A 14,230-nucleotide genomic window follows, 5' to 3' on the forward strand; every position below is an offset into this window, starting at 1 on the left:
GCCCTGTCGCGTCCTGCTCACTCTTGGGTCCTCGTGAGATCAGCTTCCCCAGTGGGCGTGACTCTCCCTGTTAACCCCGCGCACCCCACAAGCAGGACCCAGCATGACTGGGTCATTTCTCCTGGCTGGCCGTGCGTGCCCTCCGCACACAGGTTGCACGCGCTCAGGGGTGAAGTGTGCCGTCCCCGGGTCTCTGCGAGCTAACCCCGCAGGAGGGGGCGTGCGTGTGCCAGTCCCTGTGGCAGGGACAGGCAAGGAGAGGGCTTCCTGGGGAAGGACCACCCCTGGAGCCCTGGGTCTGGAGGGTGGACGGGAAAGGCGAGGTGAGGACAGGGAGGACTGCGGCGGCCAGATGGCAGGACCGGACTCGGGATCTCAGTCCTGGCTGGTCCCAGTCTGAGGGTCATTGGCCTTTCTGATAACGTCGTTAACGAATGTTGAACTAGTTGCAGCCGGAGTGGACGTTACAATTAGGGTCAGTCTCTAAACTCCGACATCTGGCGCTAGTTACCAACCGCGAACGCGGCTAAGAGGGATGGCTCAGGAGGGTCTCCAGCTTACAGGGATAGTGTTGAGACGTTAACAGATGAGAAACTCGGACCCGTTTTGGGAACTGGGTTCCTTGTCTCCCACATGTAATCACCTGAGCTCAGGGTCTCCCCTTGCACGCCCGGCCAGCACTATCATCACGGCCCTGAGCCAGCCTCTGGTCTGGGCGCCTCTCCTTTCTGGATGCTTCGGCCATCCCAGCCTGTGTAGGGACGTCCGTACCCACGGTGCTCGGGTCAGTCAGGCTTTTCCAGCGTCAGGTAACTCTGTGGTTTTCCTCAGCTGGAAATGCCCTCAGCTCAGTCATCCCTGACCAGAGTGACCCCCTTCCTCCCTGTGTCACAAGGAGCCTGGAAGGGTTGTCCCTCCTTCTAACTGGGGAGTGAGCAGCTCCAGGCAGAGGTCGTGCTGTGTGTTTGTGACCCTCTACAGGGCACAGGCGGGAGTTCAGCGGCTGTGAACCAGACGCACCTGTGCTCCCAGTGTCTGAGGCGACCCGTGTCGTGAGGCGTGGGAGTTGCACGCTTCGCTGCGACGGAGTGAAAGGGAAAAGACACACGTGCTCCCGACGCCGGGATGTCTCTGTTCCCAACCTGATGGCGGGGAAGGACACTGTCATTGGAGGTCCCAGTGTCCACGGGTCAAGGAGGGGAGGACTGTATCCTCAGGACCTCTTTTCCAGAACTTTCTCCCCATTCTTCCTCGACTCACAGGGACGAACTCGCTCCTTTCGAAGGGAAGGGCATAGCCCGTGTTGCACGAGCAGCCCCATCGCTGAGTCCGAGAGAAGGGCTGCGTCCTGCGATGGGGGTCTGACGCGTGTTCCTGGGCTCGCCAGACGGTGTGCCCGCGTAATTCTGCCAGAGTTCTGAGCCTCGTGTGTCTGAGCCAACAGCAGGACTGGCTCCTGCTTCTCGTCAGCGATCCTGCACGGCTGCTGCCGTCCGGGGCGTTTGGGAGCTCTCTGAGGGCTCAAGCTCAGCTCCAGGGCCAGGCCAAGGCCCAGCCAGAGGTTTCCTGCACGTGGGGCTTCTGCGTGCTCACCCACGTTTCCCACCACCGCTTTCCCGGGCGAGGACTCTGTCACTCCGGCATGGTGTCCTGAGGAGACATCCTTTTCCTGTTTGCTTCCCAGAGGCGTGAAGGCCCCAGGCAGTCCTCCAGGCTTGTTGAAATTGTTGGCTCACTCGGCCTCACGACAACTTTGCAAGGGAGACGCCGTCAACATATCCGTTTTGGGATGAGAAGCCAGGGCCCAATCGGATGCGTGTGGCCGATCTCGGATTCGCATCCTGATGACCGGGCCTAGATCCCAAACCCTGAACCACCGCCTACCACAATGCTCCTGTGGACGCAGAATCAAACCCCGAGTCACTGCGGGTTCTTTGTCTAGATGATAGGCTTCGGGATTTGGTGGGAGCAAGGAAATTTCAGTTAAAATGACTCTCTGGCGTGGAACCTCCTGGTAGAAAAAAGATGACAATAAGCCTGGAGGAAAGTGACCGCGGTCAGGTGCCTGGGCGGCTCTGGGTCTCGTGGGGTCCGGCTCTGCTGAAGGTCCTGCCATCCGACTGCCTCCGGTCTGAGCAAGCCCTGCTCAGGGTCTCTGCTCTCCCACAGAGCACCCGAACCTCTCCGTGTCTGGGACGGCGGTGGTCACGTGCTTGGCACGTTCGTCATCCTCCTCGTTTTCCACAAGCAGCATTTCTCTCATCTTCCCCGGGGCTGGTCTTCGAAGAGAGCGAATCTGTCCTTAAACGGACACAGCCATGTGCAGAGACCACGCTGCGAGGGAGAGACACCATGGACCTTTAAGCAAGGATACCTGTGTGTGGTGGCCCGACAGGTTCGGACCGGGCCCCTGCGGCCACACTGGCGAGGACCCTCCTTCAGGTCTGGGCGCCCCGTCCATCCCCACGGCCCTGGGGCGCGGCGACCGGGCACCCCGGCCTGGGATGGACGCCTCTGCGTCTGTGCTCACCAGCACGGGGACGGCCGGGCCGCCCTCCCATCAGCCGTGGCGGGGATGTCCTGGGAGTGCTCTCGCCGGGGCTGCCCCGTCCTCAGCCTTGGGTTCCCCCAAACACAAACAAAATCCCATGTGTCCAGGGCAGAGACTGAATTTCAACGTTTCCACATTCCTACCGTGAACAGGAGCCAAAGGAAACCCAGTGGAGGACATGCCTCCATGGTGGGGACGGGACTGTGGGTTTGTTTTGCTTTGTTTTCAGTGCGGCCTCGTGTTCTCTGGAAAAAGTGATCTGTTTGATTCAGATGGTAGCAATGGCCGGGCTCCCGTGACACACGAGGGGAACCGGATCTGCCCCCAGGGACGGGTGTGTGGATGAGGAGCTGCTCCGGTTGGACGCCCCGTGGAGAGCGGCGCCTGCTCCTTGCCCCTGACTCCGAGACGGAGCTTGCTGGAGGAAACCGGGGAGCGGGGTCGGGGAGCGAGGCCGGCGCTGGCTCTGGGCTCCGGAGCCTGTGGGGTCACCTGAGAGTGCGAGGTGGGAGCCCGTCTCCTGACCTCGGAGGTGAGCTTCATTGAGTTTTCTCATCTGTCTTGGTTTGAGTCCGACAATCTATGTTGGTAAAATCACTGTCCGTTTTACTGAGGTCTTAAAATATATCAATACACATGAGTATGCTATTCATCGTTTTCCCTTAAACAACAAACATTACCTATGGAGCAGCAACAATGAAACAGTTCTCGAAGACTGAGAATGTCGTTTCAGCGAGAGAACGTGCCCATCGCGTGTGCTGCGTTTAATATTCTCTGTGAAAGAACAGGTGCAAAAGGCGTCTCTAAGGACACGCGTTGTAAGTACCGGTGAGTACCACTCTATGAAAAGGCTGTGTTTCCAGAGGGTTCTGGGAGGGTGTGCGGCGGGCACCAGGCGTCTATCTCCCCCCGTGCGGCAGGTGCTCAGGCAGAGGCTGTCTGATGCGACCGTTCCGGAACTCGGGAGTCTCCGGGAGGTCTGAGGCAGAGGCACGGGCGGTGAAGTGTGGGGAGCCCGGGGGCTGTCAGCCCCTAGCACAGGGGCAGCCACCCATGCTCTCCCTCAGCCCCCGGCGGACGGCCGTGCGCTCGGACTGTGGGAGCCCAGCGGCATACGGAGCCTTGCTCTGAATGTCGGAGCACTGTGCTCTGCTCACAGGCCCCGACACCGAGGGGGCGGTCACCGTTGCTGTCCCACCCCATGTTGTAAACCCATCTCCCTTTGGCTGAAGGGACAAGGGGATTTAAGGCTCCAGCTCCTGTCTCCCCCTTGACTTTGTGCTTTTTCCTCTTTTAGACGTTGGGCATCAAAGACTAAGACGTCAAACACAAGTGCGTATGTGGGGATAGAAATAGAAAGTACCCGTGCGTGCCCGTGGAGATGTTCGGAAAAGACGGGTCATCACGTCATAGGAAGACGTTAAGTTCATGCCTCAGGCTGATCCTCAGCACAGACAACCTACAAGAAACCCAAGCAAAAGCAAGCAAACAGAAACAAAAAGCAAATTCTGGGAAAGGGGGAGAATCTGATTTCCAGAGTTAGCACACTACTCAATTCAAATGTTCTATGGTCAAAAAAAAAGTCAGTAAGTATACGAAGAAACAGTTCATTCAAAGGAAAAAAAATCAATGAGAACTGTCTCTGAAAAAATTCTAATGACAGACAGACTAGAAAAGGACTTCATTTATTTATTTATTTTAGCATACGGGGTTTTATTAGTGTCAGGTGTGCACCACAGTGATTAAACAAGTCCGTACACACCCAGGGCTCGTCACAGGCGAACCCCTTCATGCCCATCCCCCACTTCCCTCACCCACACCCACCGCCCCTCTGGTGATCATCAGTGTGTTCTCCATAGCCGAGAGTCTGCGTCTTCGTTTGCCTCTCTCTTTCTCTCACCTGTGATCGCTCGCTTCGTTTCTTAAATTCCACGTATGACAGAAGTGATATTGTCTATCTCTGACTGACTTATTTCGATTAGCATGATACCCTCTAATTTCATCCATGCTGTTGCAAATGGCCACACTTCATTCTTTTTGACGGCTGAGTAATATTCCATGGCATACACCCTGTCTTCTTTGTCCATTCGTCTGTCATTGGGCATGCATGGGCTGTTTCCATATCTTGGCTACTGTAGCTACTGCTGGAGTAAACACGCAGGTGCACAGACCCTTTGATTTTGTTTTCTTGTGTCTTCGGATAAATACCCAGTAGTGCAACTGCTGGTTCATAGGGTAGTTCTGTTTTTAACTTTTTGAGGGAAATTCATGCTGTTTTCCAGAGTGGCTGCTCCAGCTTGCATTCCCAACAACATTGCAAGAGGGCTCCCCTTTCTCTGCATCCTCTCCAACACTGCTGTTTCTTGCGTTGTTGATTTCAGCCATTCTGACGGTGTGAGGCAATTATCTCCTTGTAGTTTTGATTTGCATTTCCGTGATGATGAGTAATGTTGATCATCTATTCATGTGTCTGTTGGTCATCCATATGTCTTCTTTGGAGAAATGTCTGTTCATGTCTTCTGTCCATTTTTTGGACTGGATTTTTTTATTTGTGTGTGTGGAGTTGTATATGTTCTTTTTACATTTTGTGTGCTAACCCTTTGTTGGATATATCATTTGCAAATATCTTCTCCCATTCTATAGGTTGCCTTTTAGTTTTGTTTCCTTCATTGCGCAAAAGCTTTTTGTTTTGATGTAGTCCCAATAGTTTATTTTTTGCTTTTTATTTCCCTTACCTCGGAGGGATGTCTACTAAGAAGTTGCTACAGTAGATGTCAAGCATTGCTGTCTTCAATGATTTTTTTGTGTTTTCAGGTCTCACATTTAAGGTTTTTAATCCATCTTGAATTTATTATTATTTTTTATTTTTAAAATTAATTTATTTTTTTCCCAAGTTTTATTTAAATTCCCAGTTAGTTAGCATATAGTGTAATGTTAGTTTCAGGAGTAGAATTTAGTGATTCATCACTTACATAGACCACCCAGTGCTCATCACAAGTGCCCTCTTGCCATCACCCATTCAACCCATCCTTAATTTAGTTTTGTGTACAGTGAAAGAAATCAGTCCAGTTTCTTTCTTCTGCATGTGGCTGTCCAGTTTTCCCAACACCTTTGTTTGAGACTGTCTTTGTCCTGTTGGATGTTCTTTCCTACTTTGTTGAAGATGAGTTGACCATATGGTTGTAGGTTTACTTCCGGATCTTCTATTCTGTTCCATTGATCTATGTGTCTTTTTCATGCTAGTACCATACTGTCTGACTTCTACAGCTTTGTAATACCACTTGAAATCTGAAATTGTGATGCCTTCAGCTTTGCTTTCCTTCTTCAAGATTGCTTTGACTATTTCTGATCTTTTGTATTTCCATACAAATTTTAAGATTGTTTGGTCTAATTCTGTGAAAATGCTGGTGATATTTTGATAGTGATTGCATTTAATGTGTATTTAATGTGTATTGTTCAGGGTAGTGTAGACATTTTAACAATATTTATTCTTCTGGGCACGTGCACCCGAATGTTTGTAGCAGCAATGTCCACAATAGCCAAACTATGGGAAGAACATAGATGTCCATCAGCAGATGAATGGATAAAGAAGATGTGGTATATATACACAATGGAATACTATGCAGCCATCAAAAGCTATGAAATCTTGCCATTTGCAATGACGTGGATGGAACTAGAGGGTATTATGCTGAGCGAAATAAGTCAATCAGAGAAAGACAGTTATCATATGATCTCTCTGATATGAGGAATTTGAGAGGCAGGGCAGAGGGTTGTGGGGGTAGGGAAGGAAAACTGAAACAAGATGGGATCGGGAGGGAGACAAACCATAAGAGACTCAGGAAACAAACTGAGGGTTGCTGGAGGGGAGTTGGGGGTAAGGATAGGGTGGTGGGGTTATGGACACTGGGGAGGGTATGCGCTATGGTGAGCGCTGTGAATTGTGTTAGCCTGATGATTTACAGACCTGTACCCCTGGGGCAAATAATATATGTTAATTAAAAACCCCCCAAAAAACCACAGTATTTTTCTTCCAATCTGTAAGCAGGGACTGTCTTTGCGTTTCTTTGCATTGTCTTCACTTTTTTTCATGCGTGTTTCACAGTCTCCAGAGGACAGGTCTTCCAGCCCCTTGGTTAGGGTTATTCCCAGCTATGTTGTTGTTGGTGGTGCAATTGCAAATGGGATTGTTTTCTTAATTTCTCTTTCTGCTGCTTCATTATTGGTGTATTAAAATGTAGCAGATTTCTCTACATTGCTCTTACATCCTGTGCCCTTACTGAATTTCTTTTTTGTCAGTTCTAGTAGTATCTTGGCAGAATCTTTCAGCTTTTCTACGTATGGGACCCTGTCATCTGCAAGTAGTGAAGATTTTACTTCTTCATGGTCAGTTTGGACGCCTTTTATTTCTTTCTGTTGTCGGTGGCCGCGGCTGGCACTTCCAGGGCTGTGTTGAGCAAGTGGTGAGAGTGGACATCCTTGTTTGTTCCCGACTTTAGAGGAAAAGTTCTCAGTTTTTCTCCATTAAGGATAACGTAAGGGGTGGGTTTTTCATAGATGGCCTCTATTATGTTGAGGTACGTAGCTTCTAAATCTACTTTGTTGAGAGTTTTAATCACGAATGGATGTTGTACTTTGTCAAATGCCTTTTCTGCATCTATTGAATAATCGTAAGGTTCTTACCCCTCGTCTTAGGGATGTGATGCGCCACATTGACTTGTTTGTGGATATTGAACCACACTTGCAACCCAGGAATAAACCCCACTTGATCTGGTCCTGGACTTTCATTTGCTGGGAGTTTTTTGATTACTAATTCAATTTCTTTGGTAGTTATTTGTCTGTTCAAATTTCTGTTTCCTCCTCTTTCAGTTATATGTTTCTAGGAATTTATCCATTTTTTTCTATGTTGTCCAATTTGTTGGCGTATAGTTTTTACAATATTCTCTTACAATTTTTGTATTTCTTCTTTTCAAATTTTTATTTATTCATTTATTTATTTATTTTTAAAATTTCTTTTCAGTGTTCCAGATTTCTGTGGTGTTGGTTGTTTTTCTCCTCTCTCACTTGTGATGTTATTTATTTGAGTCCTTTCTCTTTTTTTCTTGATAAGTCTGGTGAAACGTTTGTCAATTTTACTGATTTTTTTTTCAAAGAACCAGCCCCTGATCATTATCTGGTTCTATTCCTTTTTGGTTTGTTTATTTTGTTTTGTTTTGTTATTTATGTAACAGCGGGGGGGGGGCAGAAGGAGAGGGTACAGCTGACTCCCCGCTGAGCAGGGAGCCCAACATGGGGCTCCATTCCGGGACCCTGGGATCACGACCTGAGCCGTAGGCAGATGGTTAACCAACTAAGCCACCCAGACACCCTTTGTTTTTTGATTTTTAGTTTCTATATAATTTATTTCTGCCTTAATCTTTATTATTTTCTTCTTTTGCTGATTTTTGGTTTTGTTGATTGTTCTTTTTCTAGATTCTTTAGGTGAAAGGTCAAGTTGTTTATTCTCTTATCTGTTGAGGAAGGGCCTGTATTGCTAGAAACTTCCCTCTTACAACCATGTTCGCTGTACCCCAAAGGTTTTGGACCATTGTGTTTTCATTTTCACCTATTTCTGTGTACTTCTTTATTTCTTCTTTGATCTCCTGGTCGGCCCATTCATTGTTCAATAGCATGTTATTTAAATTCGATGTATTTGTGGTCTTTTCAGATTTTTTTCTTGTCGTTGACTTCAAGTTTCATAGGATTGTGGTCAGAAAAGGTGTATGGTATGACTTTGGTCTTCTTGAATTTGTTGAGTCTTGTTTTATGGCCTAATGGGTGATTTATTCTGGAAAACATTCCTTGTGCACTTAGAAAGACTGTGTATTCTGCTGTTTTAGAATGGAATGTTCTGAATATATCTGTTCAATCCCTCTAGTCTGGCGTATCAAAGCCATTGTTTCTTTGTTGATTTTCGGTTTACATTGATGTAAGTAGGGGTGTTAAAGTCGCCTACTATGATTGTAATACTATCAATTATTTCCTTTATGTTTGTTGTTAATTGTTTTATGTATTTGGGTTCTTCATGTTGGGTGCATAAATATTTGCAATTGTTCTATCTTTTTGTTTGATTGTCTCCTTTGTTATTACATAATGTCCTCCTTTGTCCTTGTTCCAGTCTTTGTTTTAAAGTCTACTTTGTCCGATATAAGTATTCCTTCTCCAAATTTCTTTTGACATCCATTTGCATGATAGATGTTTCTCGATCCCCTCACTTTCAATCTGTAGGTGTCTTTAGGTCTAAATGAGTCTCTTGTAGGCAGCGTACACATGGGTGTTGTTTATTAAATCCATTCTGTACCCTATGTCTTTTGATTGGAGCTTTTAGTACATTTACATCTGAAGTAATTATTCATAGATATGTATTTATTGTCACTTTATTATTTGTTGGGTTGTTTCTAAAGGTTTTCTCTGATTCTTTCTTGTCCTTCTCTCTTTCTGGGTTTGCTGATTTTCTGATTTGAGTTTCTTTCTCTCTATTCTTTGCTTATTTTTAGTGGTTTTTGATTTGTGTTTGCTGTTATGTTTGTACCTAACCTCTTCTGTAGATGGCAGTTGATATTAAGTTGATGGTCATTTAAGTTTGAACTCATTCTTTACTCCTCTCCTCCCCATGCTTTAGGTGACGGTGTCATATTTTACACTCTTTTATTTTGTGAGTTCCTTGACTAATTTTTTATAGAAATGTTCATTTTTACTGCTTTTGTGTTTCTTACCTTCACACTATCGCTTTTGGTGTCTCCTTTTCACTCAAAGAAGCGCCTTCAATATTTCTTGCAGGTCTGGTTTAGTGGTCAGGAACTCCTTGAACTTTGGTTTTAGACAAAGACTTTAAAACAACTTTGAAATACAGTCAAATAACAAAAGGAGAAAGTCAAGAAAATGTTGTGTGAGTGAAATGGAAATATTAACAAAGGGGTCAAAAACCCAAGAAGAAACCCAAAAGACATTCTGGAGTCAAAAGTACAGTAATTGAAATGAAAAATTCACTAAAGTGAACAAAGGCAGGTTTGAACAGGCAGAAGAAAGAATTAGCACACTTGAAGATAGACAATGGAAATTCTGGAGTCTGAAGAAAGAAAAAGACTGAAGGAAAGCAAACAGCTGTGGGCAAGATTGAGTGGACAGTATATGCGTCTGGGAGTCCCAGGAGAAAAGAGAGAAACGGACAGAGAAAATGTTAGAAGAATAATGGTCAAAAGTCTCCTAAATTTGATGGAATACATGGACATAAACATCTAAGAATCTCAACAAACTCTAAGTAAGATGAACTCAAAGAGACGCACCAGACACATCATTATCAGATGATTTATAAAAAGGTAACTCATGAAATGGGAGAATATATTTGTAAATCCTACATCTGATAGGGGATTAATATAACATAGAGACAATTTCTACAAGTCAATAACAACAAAACCAATTCAAAAATGGAAAAAGGACTGAACAGATGTTTCTCCGAAGAAGACACCAGATGGTCAACAAGCTCATGAAAAGATATTCAACATCGCTGATCGTTAGGGAAATGCAAATGAAGACCACAAGACACAACTGCACGTCCCTTAGGGTGGTTATTATCAGAAACCAGAAAACAAGTGCTGGTGAGGTTGTGGAGACATTGGAACTCTTGTGTCCTATTGGGGACGTAAAATGGTGCAGCTGTTGAGGAAAACAGTATGGAGGCTCCTCAAAAAATTAAAAATAGAATTTCCTTATGATCCAGAAATTCACCTTTTGGTATTTACTCAAAAGAATTGAAAGCAGGATCTTGAAGAGATATTCGTATACCCATGTTCGTAGCGGCATTGCCCACAATAGCATGGAAGCAACAAGGTGTCTTTGATGGATGAATGCCTGCGGAAAATATGGCATAGACATGCAATGAGATGCAACCAGCACTGAAAAGGAACAAACTTCTGCAATATGCCACAATATGGATGAGCTCCAGGGTCATTATTCTGAATGAAATAAGCCAGTCACAAAAGGATAAGCTCTGTATGACTGCACTTATGTGAAGCACCCAAAGTAGTCAAACACATAGAGACAGGAAATACACGGGTGGTTTCTTGGGGCTGGGTATAGTCTTTCAGTTTTACAGGACTGCTTCTTAGAGGAATGGGGATGCATGGTGATCAATTGCGTGACAATGAGACCGAAGTTTGCTTTTAAAAATGGCCGAGATGGTAAATGTTACGTGTACCTCAGCCATAAAAACATCCGTCATGAAGAAAAGGGTGTTTTTGATAGTGTTGCGTGAGGGGCACTGTGTAAAGTCACATGACCAAAAAATGCTTCCAAGGGTGGTAGAAAAAGAAAAATATACACAAAAGAAATATAGAGGCAGATTTTGAAGACTATTAATAAAAGGAACATTCAATTTTAGAAGGAGAAACTTGTCCACCTGTTTGAACGTCCACGTGCTCCCAACTGGCCGCACACACCTCACTTCCTTCCACCTGGAGGAGACCTTTACCCTGAATTCTTATGAAGGTTGCCTTGATTTTCTTCTAGTTTATCACCTCTGTATGTATCTCTACGTCTCCGAACAATATGTTATTTCATACAGCAAGAGTTCGGCTTCACACAGTGGACTCGCGCTGTAGCTTCCTGTTGTGACTTGTTTCTTGTACCTGACAAGGAGTTTCTGAGGTGCACGACCACGGATGTCATGAAAACGCCGCGGCTCGTGTGCCCATCTCGCTTTTGGTAGACATTGGCTATTTCTGTTCTGCTGTGTCGTCCCTGTCTGAGCATCTCCACTCAAGTCTCCCGGTACGCAGACTGAGTGTCTGTGTCCCTCCAAAGTCACGTGCCGAGCGCCTAGCCTCTCAAGCAGGGGCATTAAGAGGAGGCCTTTGGGACGTGATTAGGTCATGAGGACGGAGCCCCATGCCTGGGGTCAGCGCCCTCATGATGGGACCCAGAGGGCTCTCTGCCCCTCTACCCTGTGAGGATGCTGGGTCTGCTGGCGCCTTCGTCCTGGACGTCCAGCTTCCAGAACCGGGACCGATGGGTTTCTGCACACCAGCCCCGGCTGTCACAGCAGCTTGACATGGCTAAGAGAAGGCGTTTCCTAGTTCTCTACCTGGAGGTGAATTGCTGCCCTGGAGGAGATGCGCGTGCTGGAGCTTCGCCGTGAACGACCGGCGGTTCCCAAGTTGTTGCGTCTGTTTCCAGTCCCCCGACACGGGGAGTTCTCACCTCTTCATTTCTGATTTTTGTTTATTTTTTTTGTGAGTCTAAGGTGGACTCATATACGGTTGTGTTTTAATTCATATTTCCCGGGTGACGGATGAGGTTTAAAACATTCTTCGTGGTTTATTAGGCACCTGTGTTTTCGCTTCTGTAAAATCTTACTCGCGGCTTTTACCCATTTGCCTGGCCTGCCTTCTTCCCTCTGCCGGTTCTTGAAAGCATTGGCACAGCCGGCCTCGCTGCACCGCAGTCCCGCACTCGCTGGGACTCCTCCGAGTGCCCACGCTTCCTTCCACTGCACTCCCTCTGTCCCAGACTCTGCCCTTCCGTCCCCACTCGGTCCACGTTTGCTGGCTCGTTCTAGAGAGAGCCCCTCTATGGCCTCCCTCCCACCTTCCTAGCTCCTGGCGCCGGGCAGCAGGTTGGGCGGGAGGCGGGTGCTCAGGTGCTTTCCCGCGGGACGCGCACCCAGCGCCACACGGCAGCTTGCGAATCCCGGCGGCTCCCGCCCGTCGTCCATGGGGTCGCCTGGTCACCCAACCTTGGCTGGCTCCAGTCTGACCTCACTGCAGGCCGTCCACTCTCGCAGCTGACCCGGTTTTCTCCTTTTTCCGTTTTGTTGTTTTTTGGTTATCACTGTCTTCCGTCGCTCCTGGAAGGGCGACTGGGGTGATGCTGCTTTCGTGTTCTCCCCGCCACGCGCCTCGCTGGCTCTGTGCTGGGCGTCGCGCTCTCCAGCCGCACCTGTCGTCAGCGGCGCGGGTCTCCTGCAGCCCTTGCCCTCTGCACCGGGCGAGCCTTGCCCAGGCTGCTATCTCCCCCTTGGCAGCCGCTTGGGTGTTTCCTATCAGTGTGCCCGAAACAGTCCCTTCCTCCGTCCTTTGGATGCAGTGAGTTGTGCAGGCTCCGTCCCGGTGTCTTTTCCTGGCAGTTTGAGGCGCAGAAGCCACACGTTCGCTTTCTATGGGGACGATGGTCCAGGTGAAGTTTCTCTTCTGCTACCGGAAGCCCCAGGTGGCTTTGCTGACGCGAGGCCTGCTGCATGGTGTGAAGGGCACAGACTCGTCTCAGCAGCCTTCGCACATCGCCTGACAGCTGATCGTCTCAGGGGAAGCCTCGGCTCCCTGAGGTCCCTTCATCCACTGCGGGCCCTGGGCGCGGGCGCTCCCCGGTGACTTCTCTCACACACACGCTCGAAGGGCAGGTAAGGCTTCTATTTCCAGAGACCTCTTTGACATTTTTGTGGCTGACTTTGTTCCTCGGTCCCCTTCAAACGTGCAGACTGGTGAGAATTCTTAACAGCTGATGCATGCTTGCGTCATCTTCCCTCCCACCCGTGCGTGGGGGCGGCGGTGAGGACTGACAGACCCTTCTTCTCCTTTCCACGTTGCCGTTTGAACTTCGATTCAATTTCACGTGACCACTTCTATTGACCAGGACGTCTTTCTTACGTAGGGGACGAAGAGAAAGCACGGAGAGAGACGTTTATCCTGTGAAGTACTTTCAAACTAGATAATCCCATAGGTAATTAAGTTAGAAAGGCTTTTTTTTCTTTCTTAAAGATTTTATTTATTATTTGACAGGGAGAGAGAGAGATCACAACTAGGCAGAGAGGCAGGCGGTGGGGGGGGGAAGCAGACTCCCCGCTGAGCAGAGAGCCTGACGCGGGGCTCGATCCCAGGACCCTGAGATCATGACCCGAGCCGAAGGCAGAGACCTAATCCCCTGGGACACCCAGGCGCTCCAAGTTAGAAAGGCTTTTAAAATGTTAGTTTTCTTATTTGTGTGTTATTACTTCTTTTAGGTGAAACTTTTAATTTGGAGATGATGGGAGAGAGCAGCGCGGTTGTCAGACGTCACACAGGGAGAAAACCTGTGTGCCCTTTGCCCAGTGTCCCCCAACGGTAGCTTTGCGAAGAACAGTCACACGACCAAGATGCGAACCTTGGCGCGGTCAAGATCCAGAGCGTTTCCATGCATGTTCGCAACCCTCACGCAGGCTTCACAGCCACACCCGGTTCCCTCTTCAACCCTGGAAATTACTGACGCGTTCTCCATGTCCACACGCTGTCATTTGAAGAGTGTGAATTACGGGAAGCGGTGCAGGGGCCTCCTGTGGGATTGGGCGTCTTCACTCAACAGAATTCTCTGGAGATTAATCCAAGCTGTGGCCTGTGCTACAATCTGTCCCTCTTTCTAGCTGAGGAGACTTTCACGGCGAAGACGGACCACAGTCTGACGACCTCTCACCAGCTGACGGACATTTATTTTGTTTCCAGTTTGGGGCTAGTGTGACTAAAGCGGCTGTAACATTCCTGTACGAGCTCTGGGTGAGCAGTGTCTCCACTCGCTGGCGCTGGTGCCCGAGGATATTACTTCTGGGTCATGAGATAGTGGCATGTTTTGCCTTTTAAGAGCCTGTCGAACTGTTTTCCAGAGTGACTGCACCGT

The sequence above is a fragment of the Meles meles genome, chromosome 5 (assembly GCF_922984935.1).
Source record: "Meles meles chromosome 5, mMelMel3.1 paternal haplotype, whole genome shotgun sequence".
NCBI lineage: Eukaryota > Metazoa > Chordata > Mammalia > Carnivora > Mustelidae > Meles > Meles meles.